Source organism: Diadema setosum, chromosome 13 (genome assembly GCF_964275005.1).
Source record: "Diadema setosum chromosome 13, eeDiaSeto1, whole genome shotgun sequence".
NCBI classification, from domain to species: domain Eukaryota; kingdom Metazoa; phylum Echinodermata; class Echinoidea; order Diadematoida; family Diadematidae; genus Diadema; species Diadema setosum.
In genome coordinates, this window is record NC_092697.1 from 32,346,472 (window position 1) to 32,356,837 (window position 10,366).

The window sequence follows — 10,366 nt, forward strand, 5'->3', positions numbered from 1 at the left end:
CCAATGTGGCAAACCTCTAGAATCTCCATACCTTTTGAGGAAGCTGTTCTCTAATATTTCTTATAGATAAACTTGTGCACATGTATCTTGAACTAGATTCTTCAATGATTCATCCGTAGATTTGGGAATGACGCTACTGTCATCATATTGCAAACTATTTCAGCTGATTCAATAAGCTGTAGATGCCCCCCCCCCCCCCCCCCTCGGACACACACAAGCACACAAAGAAAACGGTATTGGTAATGTCAAAGTGTGAATTATCTGTCAGACGACATGTGAAATGATTTGCGAAAATAGCAAAATTTATAATTATGAAATTAATTACTTCTGCCTGTCTTCTACCAGTAGTGCACTGATAGAAGAAATCTTTATTCCAAATCCAAACTGCCATAAACCTAGAATACTTTTCAGTGCGGTCATTTTTGCTCTATAATATCAGCACGAGTGTGTAAATGGTTTGGTTTTTTACTGAATTTTCCCTCACAGGGATCTTAGCAATTACCTGTTAGGAGTTGAAAGTTGACAAAATAAAAAAACTCATGAAATATGACATAATCACCAGAGAGTAAAGAACTGATGGCAGGAATAAATATCGCTTCTCCAAGTTAACCCTCCCTGCCCATAAAGATATTCACCTTGCTCAACATGTTTTAAAGAGATTGATATTATGCTTTGGTCCAGTCCTGTACTGAGAAAACTTAGTACTATATATCTAACTCTGCATGTAGTGGTTATGGGCATGCGTGATTATGCAGATCGAACTGCTTTGTGTGTCATCACAATATTAATCATGATGAGTTTTTACACAATGGCTGGCTTGAAGGTCAATCTATGCTTTATCTGTTTGGCGCTTTTGTAGAATATAGGAGCAAAATGGAAAAAAAAAAAGGAATGCTTTGAGAGTAAGGTAACTCACCACGGTATTAAAAGCTGTAGCGTCGCTTAAGTGTGTGCTCGGCCTTGAGATGGAAAAACAATGTACAAGGTGTATGTCGAAAATTCATGAAAATTGACTTAGTCACATATTTCAGCTTGTTGTAGAGTAATCTAACTCTTGACCAAATCTTGAAATCAGAACCCATTCCGTTACTGAGATATGACGCTCCCTCCCTTTATAATTTGTTCAAATTTTGCTGGCAAAACAATGTAAGCGGCAATACGCTTGCCCCTTCTCAACACGCAAAGGGCATGGACTTGGCAAAACAATGTGCCTACATGCGATACATTGTTTTGCCATCTCCATGTTTACGCGCTACGCACAACTGCAGAAGCGCGCACATATTGACATTGTAATACATTATATGTGCGGCATTGATTGAGACTTACATTGTTTTGCCATATTAATGGCAATACTGTGGTTATGTTGAGATGGCAAAACAATGTATGTTTTGATTAAATGCAAATTATTATAAAAATGAAGTGTCAAGTGAGATCAATTTTCATGCACTGTATTACTGATAGTGTTGGTCCTTCTAGGGTAAGATATGCAGTTTTGTACGAAAACAGAAAAACAGCTGTAGGTTTGCAAAACTTCAAACTCGATTTACTGCAAATGAGGTTGGACGTAGATACATTGTTTTGCCATCTCAAGGCCGTGCTGTCCTCCTGCTCTAAGCTGAACCTTACATTCTATGGCTTGATAATACCTCATCAGTGATTTGCTTTGCTAATCTCAACGCTGATTCTCAAAGAGAAAAGTATTTTCTGTTTTATTTTTTATTGAGGTCTTATGCTCCATTTTGGGGAGCCAACTTTATACAAGTATCGGGTCAAACCACTACTACTCATGCATATGAATAAAGCCAAGTTTCCTTTACATTTCTAGGGACACTACTATAGGACACTTTCGGCATTCTATGCAGTAAAGGTGACATATGTAGGTCACATAGAACGAAGGGTGTTTTTTTTTTTTTTATAAGCAAATTAACCTTTGACCTTATATGGGTTAGTCTGATATGGATTAGTGATTGGAAATACATGATCATTTGATTACAGAGCACTCTCTAAAATGAAGTGGAAAAAATGTTGTTGATAATGACAAATGGCACACAAGGTAAGCAGGCATGATATAATTAGGGCATGCAATTTAATCGGGTAATTATGCACTGCATACATGAGCTGCAAACAGAAATTGCATGTGGTTACTACCCATGCACAGTGAGCCAGCCACAGGCTTGTTGGCAATACCACCATAAATGGCTACCATAGAAAATTCCAATTGAAAGTACGCAGAACTTGCAAAAAAAAAAGAGTTGCTACTGTCAAACCTGTGTAATATGCTAGATGATAACTTTTGTTGCTAGGAATATACAGTACGATCTATTAACCTCGAGGTTTAGAATGTGGGTTTTCAGAGGTCTTTATAAGACCCTAAACTTCTTCTCGAGAGGTTTTTAAACTTGTTGAAAGATTCAGTCTGTATGTTCCCTACCATGTCATTGATAATTTGTATAGTGTACTATGCACTGACTTTAAAAGTCGTCTTTTTTTCTTTTTTCTTTTTTTTATTTCCTGTTGGGAAGGTGGAATTTGTTGTTGTGATTGCTTTGTGTGTAAAAGGTGCAATAAGAATTATTTACTGCGAGTAATGTTGCCGCCAATATCTTTTGTGCCAGTGTGTTATGGGAAGTTGAAATCATGTATGCTACTAAACGGGAAAAGCGTTTCTGACTTCTGATTGGTGCACAATACTTGCCAGGTATTTATCTCTCACTTTCAACTCCCTGACATTCCTCCCAACCTAGCTGATGAGATGACCATCGAACATATCTTTAAATGACACACTCTTATATGATGTGAAATTCACTGTCGCCATGATTTGCACAATGTACTATAAAGCTTATTTCTTTAATCAACTTGTACAGTGGACTCCTGTTATAACGAAGTAGTCGGGACCGGCAATTCTCTTTTGTTACATCGAAATTTTGTTAAAACCAATCAAGTAAACAATAAAAAACAAAGAGCTGGTAATGTTACGGCCTGAATTTTTTTTTCATTGTAACCGGAATTTCATTATAACCGTGTTCGTTATAATGGGAGCGCACTGTATACATTTATGTTACATTGCATTGTGAATGCAGTGAAACATTATACTTGGCAGAGATGGTATTCCATGTTCAACTTTTTATGTTTACATCTGTTGTATAATCACAAAATTTCCTGATCATCAAATGTTTTTCATCACCAAAGCCTGTGTTTGACTGAAGATACAATGTGATGTTTAATGATACACTTGAAAGACTTATGCCAAAACAAAACAGAGCTTAGGGTTGGGTTTCTAGTATTCTACTGAAAGGGGGTTGTGCAGGTTTGTTTGTTTTGTTTTCTTTTTCTTCTTCTTCTTCTTCAAGGGTAACAGCATGCATCTATGCAAATTTACACTGGATACCTGATGTACAGTCTCATTAAACAAGGGACTGTTGCATTTGAATGGTTACCATCTAGAATTTGAAGATGGTCTCTGGAATATTTGAAATTTGTTAAAGCATTGGCTGGTGCATTTCATTGGAGTGTCTACAGGATCAAGATGGTTGTTTCAGAATTACTCAATTAATTCCTGTACTTCGTGTGGCACTATTAATTCATCATTTCTGAAAATATTCTTATTGAAATTGACATCTTATATTGATTACCCTTTGTTTTACATACTCTCATGATATCAACAGATTTGATTTCATCTCCCTTCAACAACAACAAAAAAAAAAAGAAGAAAAGAATATGCCCTAGCATATACGTAGTATGTGAATTGCCATAGGTATCTTTATTGCATAAATCAGTATATACTACTGTACTGTGAACTTTTGATGGAAATTAATATGTTGTGGGATATTTTGCAATGTGTTGGCATATTTACTGAAACGATGTGCAATGGTTCTTTTAATTTATTCAATAATCTGCAGTTATTCCTTAGAATGCATACACAACCCTCTCTTGGATTTGACAAGGGAAGACCCGGTTTATCCGCATCATCTACATTGACAGAAAAACATATAATCTTCCCATTCCTGTAGTCATATTTAATTTTCAGTGGATGTGGAATAGATGTGAGATTGTAACATTTAAAGGGAAACTGTGAATGTGTGCATCATACATTATACTCTCCTATTTCCTGTGGCAAGATATACTAATCATTTAAAGTCTGGTTGTAACCCTCGTTCTCCCAGTCCGCCTTCAGTGTCCGTTTGGTTAGCTTGTCATTATAAGGGAGATATATGTTTCCTTTGTACTCGTGCAAACATTTGAGAGGAAGATAAGCAATAGCCCCATTTGGTGTCTGGCAAATTTACTATCATCTATACCCTGTGAGTGTGTGTTACAGTGCGAGATCTGCTGCTGTGTTGTGATATGATAAATTTGTGAATATTATTTGTTTCTGTCGTAGATTCACCATTAAAGATGGATGGTGTCTGAATTCAAACCCAGGAGTCAAGAGTCTTTTGTGTGTTATTGATGACCATGAGCTCACGCAGTGTGAAATCTGTGCACCTTTTTGGTTCTGTTGCTGTGGATGTGGAATATTTTGCAGGGTGAACATATTTGTGAACTTAGCACTGTACTGAACCAGCATGAATATACAATAATAACAGATGAATATTTTTAGGAGGTATCAAATTATACACAAAAACACTCTCATCTGCAAAATTATAAACAGGTGAAAATCATTGACATTGACCCAGTGTAAAAAACTGATCACATACTGGTACACTTTACGTCTCAATGTGATCAGGTAATGTACGCAGTACAGTCAATCTTTCAGCCCAATACATACTTGCCAACTCTACCGCTTTTGAGAGAGTTTTCATTCACCCCTCAATTTTTAAAAAAATCTTTTTTTTTTTTTTTTGGTAATCTGTCACCAGACCAAAATGATTACCCTAATTAAGATGAAAATTCAAGTAAGTGTATACTCCACCCATGCCACTCTCACTCCATGAAAGCAAGCTAGCTTTAGTGTATATGACAGCAGCAGCTCAAATATTGGCAATTTTTTAGTTGTTTCAGCAATTAGATGCTTCATACTTCTCCAGATAAACCGTATCTGCACTGTATCATCAATACGACTGATAATTACCACTCACCTTGAAACTTACCACTAGTGGAATACAAATCAATTAATTATTAATGGGGTCAAATGTTTACTATGCATTATATCTACTATCACATGTTTACAAGTAGCAGTGCACATTTCTATTTGTTCTCTCAGTCACATAATTATGTGGTGCTATCACTGAAACTCTAATGTAAATGATCTGTACCACCCCGTCTTCGTATTGTCGGCTGAGAACCAGAAGGGCTTTATCACAATTCTGGGGGTATTGAGTTACTAGTGTCATGTTGTAGAGTGTGATCTCTTCTACATTATGGTGTCAGTTTTACATTATTGTCATTTTCAGTAAACTATAATAACAGTAAAACCACAAGGGCACTATTTTGCCCTACATATATTTGGAACAATGCTTATAAATCTACCCACTTTTGATGAAATGAACTTTTTATTTCATGGACATTGTTTCCTTCTTATTTACATCGATGTAGATTTTGATTCATCCAGGTAGTATGCTAAAAGCATGTAAATTAAATCTGTTCAACTGGACTTGTGCAAAATCACGGAGAGAACAGTTTCGTGACTCGTCCGAGTCACTTCTTCAGCTCTGTCTGGCTGGCGAGCATTCACCTGCGGAGGGTGAATGGGCATTGTTACTTCTTATTTACACTCGAATCTTTAAACGTGATAGTGCCCTTGTGGTTCTCAGCTGATGATATACCAGTATGTAGAATTTAATGACCCTTTGTTTGTGCTCTGAAAATCTGTGTGGTGACCTTTGCCCTCTTCAGTATGGGCTGACTGCAAACCTTGATGACTTTCACAGACTTGAAGGGTGGTTTTCATGTTAGCACTCCTCCGGAAGAGAAGGGGTTATCTCTCGGGGGGGGGGGGGGGGGGGGGGGGGGGGGGTTTGTGCGTGACTCTTCAAGTGGTAGATGTAAGAGCATGGTCTTTGTGCGTGCTGTAAATGTAGTATGAGCATCATGTGAGGTGAATGACACCTGCTCGTCTGTAAAGTCGTTAAAGACAATACTTCAGCTTCAACAGGTCTGAAATTTGACACCCCCCCCCCAAAAAAAAAAAGAAAGAAAAAAAGTATAGATTATGTGTGTGTGTGTGTGTGTGTGTGTCTGTATTTGCATTATATCTTCATTATATGTTATAAAACCAAAAAATTTGAGCACATATGAAACTTTCACGAGTCATGATATATATATATATATAACACTTAGCAAAAGCAAAAAAACAGAAAATACAGATGTTAGCACTTTTTCAAGCTCATATTTCTCATAGGCTAAATACTGATGTTTTATATACCATGTTAACGGCAAATGGCTATCAATCTAATAGGTCAATAAAAAGGGAAACTTTATGGATGAGTGGGCACATTCGTTTTTCTCTTCTAAGGTTCAAAAGTAAAAACTGTAGAAATAGACAGTTTCTCATTCATGTGTGTGTGCTCTTCCATATATGACAATGAGAACTAAAGACAAATCCAACACTATAAAAAACACAAGTTAATTTGGAAAAATTACCCATTGATCTCTAATAATGTATGTGTAGTCCCTAATGATAAAGAAAGGCAGAAAAAAAAATGGAGTAACTGAAGAATCTTCTGTCAAATCCAAATTCGAATGACTTTAGAGAAGAGGCAATATTAAAAAATCTGGTAGAAATTTGAAATGCTGTTTCCAGTTATGCACATTGAAAATGCTAACTGGTTCTTGAATTTGTCTCATGAACTCTTCAATTCCTAAATCAAAAGAATGAAATAAAAACAAATCTGTCCACTTTTGCATCTTACTCCCTTTGACATTTGTATTCGAGTTGATAGAAAATTCTTATTTTCCCCCTTTAGTTTACCATTTTATTCCTGTTTTAGGATAATAATAATAATAATAATAATGTACATTTATATAGCGCTTATTACAGTAGTTTCTAAGCGCTTAACATTTAAATCTTAAATTAATACATGTATAAGGATTTTGAAAAACATAATAAAATTATATAACATTACGTTACATAATATTACATTAAATTACGTTATATTACATTACATTGCATGACATTATAATAAGTAATTGAACGAAATAGATTGGATGACATGGAATCAGTGAATCGAACTACAGTCCATTGAATAGATATGTTTTGAGTCTGATTTTGAAGGTGTTAACAGAAGGAGAATCACGGATTATCACTGGGAGATCGTTCCAAAGCTTGGGGGCACACACAGAGAAAGCACGGTCACCGTAGCGAGTCTTAGTACGTGGACCCGGTGCTAGCTGTAAGTGAATTGATGATGATGAACGGAGCCGGATGGAAGTGGTCTGCGTCTTGGGCTTGATGAGTTCTTTGATGTATGATGGTGCGAGTCCATTGAAAGCCTTGTAGGTTAGAAGAAGAATCTTGAACTGAATACGTTGTGGAATAGGAAGCCAGTGAAGTGAACGAAGAATAGGAGTAACGTGCTCGTTATATATAAAGATATAAGTGCTCGTTATATATAAAGAGGTAAGTGTAAAAGGGTACAAATTATTTTTGCTATCAATTCATGTCATTCATTGTGGTAAATTGGTCTTTTGTTGTCATTGCTATCTTGAAGGTCATTTGCAAATGAATCACTACAAGTCAAATGCTGCAGTTTTTACTTATGTGCCTTGGAAGACAAAAACAAATGTGTTCACTTGTGTGTAAACCAGTTAAATAACCTTTAATATGGTATATGCCCAAAGATTTTTATCAAAATCTTCTGTGAAAAATATGCAATTGAAAAAGTGTTTGCTTTCTTTTCTTTCTTTTTTGTTGGGCGTATATTTATACACATATCCTGATGTCCTTGTAGAGAAATTCATTAAAAGTTCACTGAATTAAGAACTACAGTTGAATCAAGCAAAATGAATTGCAAATGTTTCATCAGAATTGGACAAGAAAATTGTGAGGTTATAGAGTGTAAATGTTTAAGTGAAAATGAGATGTCAACCAAAACAAGACAGTTGTGGGGTTTTTACAATTTAAATGTTGAAATGAAAACACAATAGTCATAACAAGAAAGTTGAGGGGTTTTACAATTTAAATGTTTGAGGGAAAATATAATTATTAGTTATAATCAAAAACGCATCTTTCAGATGAGATGGTAATAATCAACCTCATAATGACAACTTGAGGTGAAGAGGTAGGGGCTGTGGTTACGAGATTAATGACCAATATATGATTTCTATTAATATTTTTGCATACAAATGGATGGGAGAGTTGCGAGCCGATAACCAATTGCTCACTGCATCTAATTTGCATAACGTGGTCACAACCAATACCAGTGACTATCGGTGACACTCTAGAAATATGATTCTATGAATTCCTGAGTAGCACTCTCACTCGTTCTCTGGTGCAAACTAGGTTTTGATACATTGTTTCAACAACAACAAAAAAGTGAAGTAGACTAGTAGAAGAGACTTGGATGAGTTTAACTCTTCCACAACCGTAATCTCGAAATGACACTGAAAATATATCAATAAATTGTCATCCATGGCAATAGCAGAGTTAAAGTTTTTTTGTATATGTGGATTGAGTGAATGCAGCAATATTAATCGAACATATCATACAGTGAAGTTTGAGGAAAATTGGACAATCAAAAGTTCAAAAAGTTATTAATTTTCAAAGGTTTTATTAAATCCATATGACGGTGTTGTCATTTCTGGATAAGAAAACTACAACAACTTGTGAAGTCGCCACAATATATAAAGGAAGATATGAAGAGAATTCAACATGCTTTAATTTCTCTAGCATAGTGAAAGAGCATTTGGCTTACCTCTTTCAGAAGGCAGGAGAAATCATATTACCCTCAACATATTGTCGGCTGAGAACCAGAAGGGTGTTGTCACAATTTTTTTTTTTTTTTTTTGATATTGAATTATTGATATCACCTTGTGGAGCTTAATCTCCTTTACATTATGGTGTCAATTTTACATTATTTTCATATTCAATAAAATGTTTTTAACAATCCAAACCACAAGGGTGCTATTTTACCTGATATTTGGAACAATATTTTTTGAATCTACCCACTTTTGATTATTAAAATGAGCTCTTTATTTCATGAAAATTGATTGTTTCAATTTTTAATCTTAAAATGCGATAGCGCCCTTCTGGGTCTCGGCTGACAATATGTCAGTAACATGTGGAAGGAATGTATGTTTTCAGAAGACGTACATATTTTTTTTTTTCATAGAAATATATATTTGGGTTTCATTCCCTTATTCTTTGCTCTTCAGGGACCATGGGAGCCCATTTTGACAGGTTTTGTTATTGAGAGTGATGGATGACATGCATCCATGACCAGTCGTTCCACTGGATCATAAATTCCTACCCCAGATTGCACCGAATAATTCATCAGTTCGGGGTTCCGCAGGGACTGCGAGTGGCCCGGCTCGTGGAGGGCGAGCAGGGCACGTCGATGATTTTTGAATTAGTCATAAGGTGCTGGTAAGAGGAATGAATTTACAACACGCAAAGTCATGTACGTGGGTCTTGGCACTCCCGGAGTTGGCCAAGTGCACACTCTTAGGATAAAGCTGCAGTCTGCATAAATATTTAAAATGAACAATATCTCCAGAGATAAGATGTTTGACACCTTAAAGTTCACCGACACCACTGCCTGTTTGCTGTATTTGCTTTACACTTGAAGTGTCGCCCATGGCTTGGAACCAATTTTTGGGTGAATAGGCTGTACAAGAGGGATTATAAGCCATGCATAAAAAACAATGTATTTTATGCTCCACACATCTCTTCTATTATATGTATTTGTAGCCCAAATAATGGCACTCTCGGGGCAAATCTCACCTCCCTCCCCTCCCTACTCCTCCACCACCCCCCCCCCCACCACACACACACACATACACACACACACACACATCCTTTTTCTCCCTAAATGTATATGTATATATTGCATACATATACATATAAATGGTATATTATGCTTATGTGTGTTTGTATTGATATAAAAATATATACATGATTGTACACTTATACAAACATACACATTTTTATGATTTACTCACCTAAATAGATCATCACTAGCATAAATTATCGCAATAAATAAGTGTATTAAAATGTCTTTGTACAATAAATACAACATATTTATTGTGCAAAGTATGCACACATTGTATTTCCAGGGAGGTGGGCCCATCCCTAATACATATTCTGTCTCATATTTTCTTGTTTCATGTACACATACATTGTATTTATTACAACTCATTAAAAACAAAGCCTTTATGTAAACATATTTCCAGGGCGTTGGACCCATCCCCACTATTTTCTTCTCTCATT